This window comes from Leucoraja erinacea, chromosome 21 (assembly GCF_028641065.1).
Source record: "Leucoraja erinacea ecotype New England chromosome 21, Leri_hhj_1, whole genome shotgun sequence".
NCBI lineage: Eukaryota > Metazoa > Chordata > Chondrichthyes > Rajiformes > Rajidae > Leucoraja > Leucoraja erinaceus.
In genome coordinates, this window is record NC_073397.1 from 15,741,227 (window position 1) to 15,751,726 (window position 10,500).

At 46.8% G+C, this 10,500-nt stretch overlaps 1 non-coding gene across 1 annotated transcript; it reads left to right on the forward strand.

Annotated features, from left to right (window-relative positions):
• The first annotated feature begins 4,084 nt into the window (after positions 1–4,084).
• Positions 4,085–4,157, forward strand: trnam-cau (transfer RNA methionine (anticodon CAU)). Its single transcript has one exon. It is a non-coding gene; the product is annotated as a tRNA-Met (tRNA).
• The last annotated feature ends 6,343 nt before the right edge of the window (positions 4,158–10,500 follow it).

The following is a 10,500-nucleotide window of genomic DNA, read 5'->3' on the forward strand; positions in this document are numbered from 1 at the left end:
TGTCATATATTACATTAAAATATTGCATGGATTACATTTTGTTTGAATACATCAAACCTGACTGTGGAGCCAATGGTTTAAAAGCTGCATTACGATACGATAATATACGATACGATTGAACCTTATTTATCCCAGGAGGGAAATTGATCTGCCAGTAATCATTAAAAAAGCAAAATGCATGAAACTTGAAATTAAAGTGACGAGTATAAAGCAGTGGGGATGTGAAAAGATTGGGGAGGGGGTGGGGGGGGGGGGGGGGGGGGATCAGTCTCAGTACCCCACGATAGAAGGGGGAGGAGTTGTACAGTTTGATAGCTACAGGGAAAAGAAGGATCTCCTGGGGTGTTCCGTCCTGCATCTTGGTGGAACTAGTCCGTTGCTGAAGGTGCTCCTCAGGTTGACCAGTGTGTCATGGAGGAGGTGAGCTGTATTGTCCAGGATGCTCCTTAGTTTGACTCCCCCATGTGCTTCAATCCAGTGAATAACAGAGAGTAGTGGTGTCATCTCTGTTATTCATTGGAGTCTGAAGAAGGATCTCGACCCAAAACATCGCAATTAAGCAGGGATAGACAGAAAAAGCTGGAGTAACTCAGCGGGACAGGCAGCATCTCTGGAGAGAAGGAATGGGTGGCGGGTCACCCATTCCTTCTCTCCAGAGATGCTGCCTGTCCCTCTGAGTTACTCCAGCTTTTTCTGTCTATCTTCGGTTTAAACCAGCATCTGCAGTTCCTTCTTACACAATTAAGCTAATCAACTGGGAAACTGGGCCGAGAACTGGCAGATGGAATTTAAGTGCGAGGTGTTGGACTTCAGTAAGTTAAACCAGGGTGGGACATTTGGGACAATTTACAATTCTTACCAAAGCCAATTAACTTACAAACATGCAAACCTGTACGTCTTTGGTTGCTAAACACTTTAACTCCCCCTCCCATTCCCACACCGATCTTTCTGTCCTGGGCCTGCTCCATTGTCAGAGTGAGGCCCAGCACAAATTTGAGGAACAGCACCTCATTTTTTGCTTGGGCAGCTTACACCCCAGCGGTATGAACATCGACTTCTCTAACTTCAAGTAACTCTTGCTTTCTCTCTCTCTCCATCCCCTCCCCTTCCTAATTCTACCAGTCTTACTGTCTCTGACTACATTTTATCTCTGCACTGTTACCTTCTCCCAGCTAACAATGATTTATTCCACATTTTCCCTGATCTCTAGTCCCTTTGTACTATTTTCACACCTCACACTTCCTTATCCATGTATCTCCCTCTCCCCTGACATCAGTCTGAAGAACAGTCTCGACCCGAAACGTCACCCCTTATTTCTCTCCAGAGATGCCTGCCCCGCTGAGTTACTGCAGCATTTTGTGTCTATGTTCGTCTGTGGAGTGTGGGAGGAAACCGGAGCACCCGGAGAAAACAAGCGCGGTCATAGGAAGAAGGTACAAACTTCGTGCAGACAGCACCCGTAGTGTTAGTGTAACAATAATGAAGCTAAATCGTTTTGTTACCTTGGTCTCATAATCTGAAGGTCGTGAGTTCGATCCTCACACGGGGCACTAGTTTTGCAGGATCTTATACAAGAGCTGCGAAATTCCACTATATATCGATAGTTATCATTAGTTTCCTGCTTAATAGATTTGTATATTGTTATATATATATATATATATATATATATATGCACACAGAAATACTGCAAAAGTATGAAATATAATATACTAAGGTATAGGAACTGTGGAACGAACACGGGTAAAATGGGATTAGAGAAAGACTAATACTGCCTGGAGTAAATCAGCGGGTCAGGTATGATTAGTTCTGGACACGAAGACCTGCAGAAGTGTATAATGTCATATAATATACTAAGGGATAGAAGCTATGGAACGAGCACGAGTTAAATGGGATTAGTGTGTAGGAAGGAACTACAGATGCTGGTTTATACTGAAGATTGCCACAACGTGCAGGAGGAGTAACAGGGGGGTCAGGCAGTATATGGGGAGGGAATGAACAGACAATGTTTAGGGTCGAGACCCTTCTTCAGCTTGTGCACGCATCAAGGGCAAGGCTTTCCCCCCTCACCTGTATCCGCCCATCACTTATGTAGGAAGGAACTGCAGATGCTAGTTATTGAGTTACTCCAGCTTTTTGTGTCTATCGTCCATCCATCACTTGCCAGGCTTTGTCCCACCCCAACCCCCTCCCCAACTTTCTCACCTCTGCTACCATCTAATACAACCAGTCTGAAGAAGGCCCCGACCTGAAACGCCGTCTGTCCACCCCCACCTCCCAACAGATGCTGCCTGACCCGCCGAGTTACTTTTTGCTCAAGATTCTAACATCTGCAGTTCCTTGTGTCAACGAGTATTTGTTGTTCACTTGAGTTCCAGATATCTCTCATTTCGTCCCGTAACGTAGTCACAACCGTTCATTTCCCTAATTCACTGCAACTAACATTGAGCTAACATGGCCCATATCGACAACAAGGCGAACGGTTCTAGTGTAGGGGGCTCAACAAATATAACTTGTTTACACAAAGGGTAGTGGGTGTATGGAACGAGCTGCCGAGGAGATAGTTGAGGCTGGTACTATCGCAACGTTTAAGAAACATTCAGGCACAAAACTCAGCGGAACAGGTAGCATCTCTGGAGAGAAGGAATGGGTGACGTTTCGGGTCGAGACCTTGCTTCGAGTATAGACAAAAGTGCTGGAGAAACCCAGCGGGTGCGGCAGCATCTATGGAGCGAAGGGATAGGCTACGTTTCGGGCGGAAACTGTGTCTGAAGAAGGGTTTCGGCCGGGAACGTCGCCTATTTCCTTCGCTCCATAGATGCTGCCGCACTCGCTGAGTTTCTCCAGCACTTGTGTCTATCTTCGATTTTCCAGCATCTGCTGTTCCTTCTTAAACTTCTTCGAGACCCGACCCGATCGGACCCGAAACGTCACCCATTCCTTTTCTCCAGAGATGTTGCGTGTTCCACTGAGTTACTCCAGCATCTTGTGCCTACCTTCCATTTAAACCAGCATCTGCAGTTCTTTCCTACACAGGTACATAGATAGCACAGGTTTAGAGGGAAATTGACCACGTTGGGCAAAAGGGCCTGTTTCCACGCTGAATGACTCGGAGTGAGTCTATGATCAATATGACACACTACTGGAGTAACTCAGTGAGTCAGGCAGCATCCCTGGAGAACATGGATACGTGGCATTTCAGGTCGGGTCCCTTCAGGCTGATGCTGCCTGACCCGATTAAGTTACTCCAGTACTTTGTGTTTTTTTAAAATAAACCAGCATCTGCAGTTCTTTGCTTTTCCAGAATGAAAATATAAAATCTGCCCACTGGTTACTAAGTAGTAAACGCTCCCTGACCTCGCGTGTTACACCGTGTAACCTTTCTGCCTTCCCCCCTCTCTTCCAGCTTTCTCTCTCCTCTCTTCCACCTCCCCTCCCCCAAATCGGTCTGAAGAACGGTCCCGACCTGAAACGTCGCCTATCCATGTTCTGCCTGACCCGCAGAGTTACTCCAGTACTCTGTGCCTTTAGCAGACCAGCGTCGGTAGTCCCTTGGTTCATTTTATTGCGTCTCTCCCCTCCCTCCCGCAGACCCCGACCCCGCTGCTCCACTCACGATTCCCTGACCTTGACCCTGTATGTCTGACTTCCTCAGTTGCTTTTGCAAATGGCATGAAATGGGATCGTCTGCATGGAATAGCATGAAACTAACGCCCGCGTTGCTGCTGTTACGCTGACTTGTAACAGCAGATACACTGGTGTGAGTTCATGCTTTATCGCCCATTGATCGCTTCAGTTCGAACACACAGTAATACGGGGAAAGGCTTTGTTGCCCGGGGATAGCTATGCTTCTAACTTCCCCTCCCACTAACCTCCCCTCACCCGAACCTCTCCTCCCACTAATCTCACCCACCCCTCCCTTCCCCGCGTCTGCAGCCGGCGGCTCGCAGCGCTCTCCAGAAGCCATACACCAGCCACTGTACCGGGCTCGGTGTATTCCACACCACTACCCAATACAGAAGGAATACTACCCACCCGCACCATCGGCGCCAGTCTCTGAAGCCACTTCACATCAATTCAATGCAGAGCCTCGTTAGCGCAGTAGGCAGCGCGTCAGTCTCATAATCTGAAGGTCGTGAGTTCGAGCCTCACACGGGGCACATGTTTTGATTTTAAAGCCTCGCCTGAATTGTTTTTCACTTCAATTGCCTAATATTTCTAAATAAGGTCAAAAGTACTGGAGCAACTCAGACAGTTGTGTGATTCCAACGCATATTCTGGCACAAAATGCTGGAGTAACTCAGCGGGACAGGCAGTATCTCTGGAGAGAAGGAATGGGTGACGTTTCGGGTCGAGACCCTTCTTCAGACCGATCTGAATATGTTCAGATATTCATATGACCAATATGTTCTTCAGACATATCTGGCACTTTCTGTCTTTTTGTTTGTATACCAGCATCTGAAGTTCCTTGTATCTATATCTAAAGAAAGGTCCCAATTTGACTAAGAATCATAGCCATACAGCGTGGAAACAGGCCCTTCGGCCCAACTTGCGCACACCTACCAACATGTCCCATCTACAATAGTCCCACCTGCTTGAGTTTGACCCATATTCCTCAAAACCTACCCTATTCATGTACCTGTCTTCGTTTCTTAACCGTTGGGACACTACCTGCCTCAACTCCCTCCACCAGCAGTTCGTCCCATCCACCCTTTGTGTAAAAAAGTGATTCCTCAGGTTTCCATTAAATCTTCCCCCCCTAACTTTGTCCTCTGGGTCTCCTTTCCATTTCCACTCATGAGGTTGCTAGGTAAGATGAAAGCCCATGGTATCAAAGGGGAGATACTAGCATGAATAGCAGGTTGTCTGGATGGCAGAAGAGAAAGAGTGGCAACAAAGGGTTTTTATTCTGGTTGGCTGCCAGTGATTAACTGCAGGGGTCGGTGCTGGGGCCGCTACTCTTCACGTTGTACATTAATGACTTAGATGAGGGATTGAAGGCTTTGTGGCCAACTTTGCTGATGATACGCAAATAGGTGGAGGGACACGTGGTGTAGAGAAAGCACGGACTCTGCAGAAGGACTTGGGACAGTTTGGGAGAGTGGACAGAGAAATGGCAGATGGAATATAGTGTGGCAAAGTGTGAAGTCGTGCATTTTGGTAGAAGGAATAAAGGCATAGACTATTTTCTAAATGGGCAGAGAAGCCAGAAATTGGAGGTACAAAGGGACTTGGGGGCGCTGGTGCAGGATTCCCCAAAGGTTAGTTTGCAAGTTGAATCGGTAGTAAGGAAGGCAAACGCAAAGCTTGCATTTATTTCAAAAGGACAAGAATACAAAAACAGGAATGTAATGCCGAGGCTCTATAAGGAGCCGGTCAGACCGCATTTGGAGTACCGTGAGCAATTTTGGGCCTCATATCTGACTCTGGAGAGGGTCCAGAGGAGGTTTACAAGAATGATCCCAGGAATGAGTGGGTTAACAAATGATGAACATTTGATGGCCCTGAGCCTGTACTCGCTGGAGTTTCAAAAGATGAGGGGGGACCTAATTGAAACTTACTGAATAGTGAAAGGCTTGGATAGAATGGATGTGGAGAGGATGTTTCCACTATTGGGGGAGTCTTGGACCAGAGGTCATAGCCTCAGAATTAAAATACGTTTCTTTACGAAGGAGATGAGGAGGAATTTCTTTAGTCAGAGGGTGGTGAATCTGTGGAATTCTTTGCACAGAAGGCTGTGGAGGCCACGTCAATGGATATTTTTAAGGCAGAGATAGATAGATTCTTGATTAATATAGGTGTCAGGGGTTATGGGGAGAAGGCAAAGAGTTCGAAGGGAAAGATAGATCAGCCATGATTGAATGGCATCGACTAGATGGGCTGAATGGCCTAATTCTGCACCTAGAACCTATGACCTTATGAAAGCCTTGGTCTCCAGACTGGCAATGCTAGTTGAAGATTTAAAGGAAGTCAAAGTGATGCTCGGTGATTTAAATGTGCATGTTTTTGGAGAGGTAGGTTTGGTGTTGTTAACCTCACTCCTTTGTGACATGATTGTGTTGTTTCGGTGTTCATAAGTTCTAGGAGCAGAATTAGGCCATTCGGACCATCAAGTCTACTCCGCCATTCAATCATGGCTGACCTACCATTCCCTCTCTCCTGCCTTCCCATACCCATTCCCATTTCCTGCCTTCGTCCCGTATCCCCGACACCCGTACTAATCAAGAATCGGTTCATTTCCACCTTAAAAATAACCATTGACGGCCTCCATAGCTGTCTGTGGCAATTATTTCCACAGATTCACCACCTGCTCATCACCTTTCTGTTCAGCCTGCAGTTTCCCCCTCGAACTCTCCCTTTGCATGCAAAATGTATCCAACGGACACAATAGACAATAGACAAGAGGTGCAGGAGTAGGCCATTTGGCCCTTCGAGCCAGCACTGCCATTCAATGTGATCATAGCTGAACATCCCCAATCAGTACCCCGTTCCTGCCTTCTCCCCATATCCCCTAACTCCGCTATCTTTAAGAGCCCTATCTAGCTCTCTCTTGAAAGTATCCAGAGAACCGGCCTTCACCACCCTCTGAGGCAGAGAATTCCACAGACTCACAACTCTCTGTGAGAAAAAGTGATTCCTCCTCTCCGTTCTAAATGGCTTACCCATTATTTTTAAACTGTGGCCCCTGGTTCTGGACTCCCCCAACACCGGGAACATGTTTCCTGCCTCTAGCGTGTCCAAACCCTTTACAATCTTATATGTTTCAATAAGATCCCCTCTCAGCCTTCTAAGAGTGTACAAGCCCAGCCACTCAGTCCCGCCATCCTGGGAATTAACCTTGTAAACCTACGCTGCACTCCCTCAATAGCAAGAATGTCCTTCCTCAAATTAGGGGACCAAAACTGCACACAATACTCCAGGTGTGGTCTCACTAGGGCTCTGTACAACTGCAGAAGGACCTCTTTGCTCCTATACTCGACTCCTCTTGATATAAAGGTCAACATACCATTCGCTTTCTTCACTGCCTGCTGTACCTGCACGCTTACTTTCATAGACAGATGAACAAGGACCCCCAGATCCCGTTGTACTTCCCCTTATCCCAACTTGACGCTATTTAGATAGTAATCTGCCTTCCTGTTTTTGCTACAAAGTGGATAACCTCACATTTATCCACATTAAATTTAATCTGCCATGCATCTTCCCACTCCCCCAACCTGTCCAAGTCACCCTGCATTTTCATAGCATCCTCCTCATAGTTCACACTGCCACCCAGCTTTGTGTCATCTGCAACTTTGCTAATGTTTCTTTGAATCCCTTCATCCAAATCATTGATGTATATTGTAAATAGCTGTGGTCCCAGCACCGAGCCTTGTGGTACCCCACTAGTCACTGCCTGCCATTCTGAAAGGGACCCGTTAATCCCTACTATTTGTTTCCTGGCTGCCAACCAATTTTCTATCCATGTCAACACTCTACCCCCAATACCATGTGCCCTAATTTTTCCCACTAATCTCCTATGTGGGACCACAACAGGTATGAATTGGAACACCCAGTCGGAAATGGTTCTGGCAACGCATTCATTTGTGGATTTCAACAAGCACCTTTGTAGCGCAAAGTTATTGTTGCATTCTGCAATACCACCCACTTTAGTATCATCACTATCGACAATATCACACAGATGACTGTTGCATTCCACTCAAACATTTTGAACTAGATTACAAGGGACATAGTGTAGGAATGTTGAATATCCACCCTGCACCTTGTACCTCGCGAACATGAACTGGGGAAATGCTCGTTCCTCCTCAACCAAACACCCAACCCAAAGATAGGCATCCGACTGCCGGCCTGCGGCCTATAATATCCTGAAGCCGCGGTCTCCGGTAGGAAAGTTCCGAATCGGGACCTCCAAGCCACGGAGTGTGTGTGACTGTCCTGACATCGGAGTTTTGATCATCCCGACGAGAGGGCCTGTACATCCGGCCGTCCGTAGCGGCGACTACGGAGTGTTTATGGCCCCGACCACGTGTGAACAAGGGAGGAGAACTGACTGAACTTTGATGCCTTCCACCACAGTGAAGAATGCTGTGGTGGGTGTTTGTGTTAAATCTTATTGTGTATTGTGTGTTCTTTTTACGTGTATCGCTGCTGGCAAATTCATTTCACTGCACCTTCGGGTGCTTGTGACGAATAAAATTGACTTTGACTGCTGGAGTAACTCAACGTGTCAGGCAACATCTCCAGAGAAAAAGGATGGGTGATGTTTCAGGTTGGGACACTTCTTCACAATGAAAATAGGGGGTGGTGGGATGAAGTGCTGGAGGCGACAAGAGACCAGGACCATTCAGTGCCGACCACAAATGAACTCAGGCAGGGTAGTACCTGGTAGGTGCATTGTTGACTCAGGAAAGTGTGATCTCAAGAGAAACAATGTGGAGAACAGTGGAATGTAAAAAGGCAGTGTAAGATGAATTTCATTAAAATTAGAGAATTCAATGCTTGCACCCCAGCAGTATGAACATTGACCTCTCTCTCCATCCCCTCCCCCTTCCTAGTTCTTACTGTCTCCGACTACATTTTATCTCTGTACCACCCACTCCCCTGACATCAGTCTGACGAAGTCTTTCGACCTGAAACATCACCCATTCCTTCTCTCCAGAGATGCTCCCTGTCCCGCTGGGTTACTTTGGCATTTTGGGTCTCCCATCAAACTTTACTTCCCTGGATGGAGTGGAGGGAGGAGGTACAGGGACAGGTGTTGTATATCCTGCGGTTGCAGAGGAATGCACCTGGGAAAAATAAAGAGTGATCACTTGAAACTTGCCACAACACAAGAATATATAGGACGGCACGGTGGTGCAGCGGTAGTGTTGCTGCCTTACAGCGTCAGAGACCCGGCTTCCATCCTGATTCTGGGTGCTGTCTGTACGGAGTTTATACATTCTCCATGACGTCCACGTGGGTTTTCTCCGGGTGCTCAGGTTTCCTCCCACATTCTAAAGGCGTACAGATTTGTAGGTTAATGTTCTTCAGCAAAGCGAGTAAATTATCCCTAGTGTACAGGGTAGTGCTAAGTACGGGGATTGCTGGTTGGCATGGACTCGGTGGGACAAAGGGCCTGTTTCCACGTTGTGGACAAATTACCAAATGTACGCTATTACCAACCATTTTCCAGCAACTGCAGTCTCTTGTGTCTCCATTAAAATAATTAATTTTATTAGTTATAGAAATAATCAATAAATGCAGTTTAACTAGGGGGTCGATAAAACATTTAGGAATATATATTTCAAGTAATGCCATTGATGGGAAATGAAGGTTGAGTGAAAGACAGTACTGTGGACACTTATGTCTCAGGCACATATGTCTGATGTATTCTATGGCATAAAATGGTGAAGAATTTTTATAAAATCTATTAGCTTGACTGTCCATTAATCTAGTGGCTAACAAACAGGGAGATTTAATTAAGTATTTCCTCTCTGATAATAGCTGTTGCCTTACAAGTGCATTGCAGCATACAATATCAGAGAACAGATAAACATAAAATACTTAATTATTCCTTTCAAACCATCACTTTGATTAGATTGCTGTGGCGTTCATTTCCTGCTGTTGCTACATCTACAGTCGGAAACCTTCAATTTCTCAGCTGGTTTATGCCGGTCTATTTAAGTGTAATGTCAGTACTTCATATTAACAAACCCCTTTTGTGCTGCAGCAATCTCTTGGCCAGCTCTCCTCTGACAGAACAGAATTCCATTCCCTCTCCACACCCACCAGGAAAGCACGAATTAGATGGACAATGAGAGAACTGGGGGTGGTGCAACAGTAGAGTCACTGCCCTGCCGCGCCAGAGACCCGGGTTCGATCCCGACTACGGGTGTTGTCTGCAACCCGTTTGTACGTTCTCCTTGTGACCGCATGGGGTTTCTCCCTGTGCTCCGGACCCTTCCCTCCTCCCCCCCCCCCCCCCCAACTTTAAAGACGTACTGTTTTTTTGGTTAATTTTGACCGCATGGGGTTTCTGGCCCAGGTGTCTCTGAGAAGGCAGATACCTCAGCCCCCGGGGCCGAATGGCCCCCCCCAACTATGTTTAAAGACATTACTGTCTCTTTTTAGCGCCAGTGCATGGGGTGATTTAGAGGGAGTAACTTAGATGTGGCAGAGAGTTGTGTGGATTAAGCCCGGGTACATTAAGCCCCCCCCCCCCCCCCCGCCTGTCTCTATCTACAGTTCACGAGTTAGATGTGGCCCTGTGATTGTGGTATGTAAGATGGGTGTATGGGGGGTATGGAGAGTGGGCCGAAGGCTTGCAGATACAGGATACTGAGTTGGATGATTGTTTTCAAAGCCATGATCAACCAATGAATGGCGGCTGTAAACAGGCTGCAGGCCAACGGAAGAAAAGGCCGACGTGAGGCCTAGCAAGTTATTAGGAGCTGCAAGAACAAACCTAGGTTTTTCTTTACATTCTGTGATCAAATTTCTAATTTTGGTTACCACCCCCTCCCT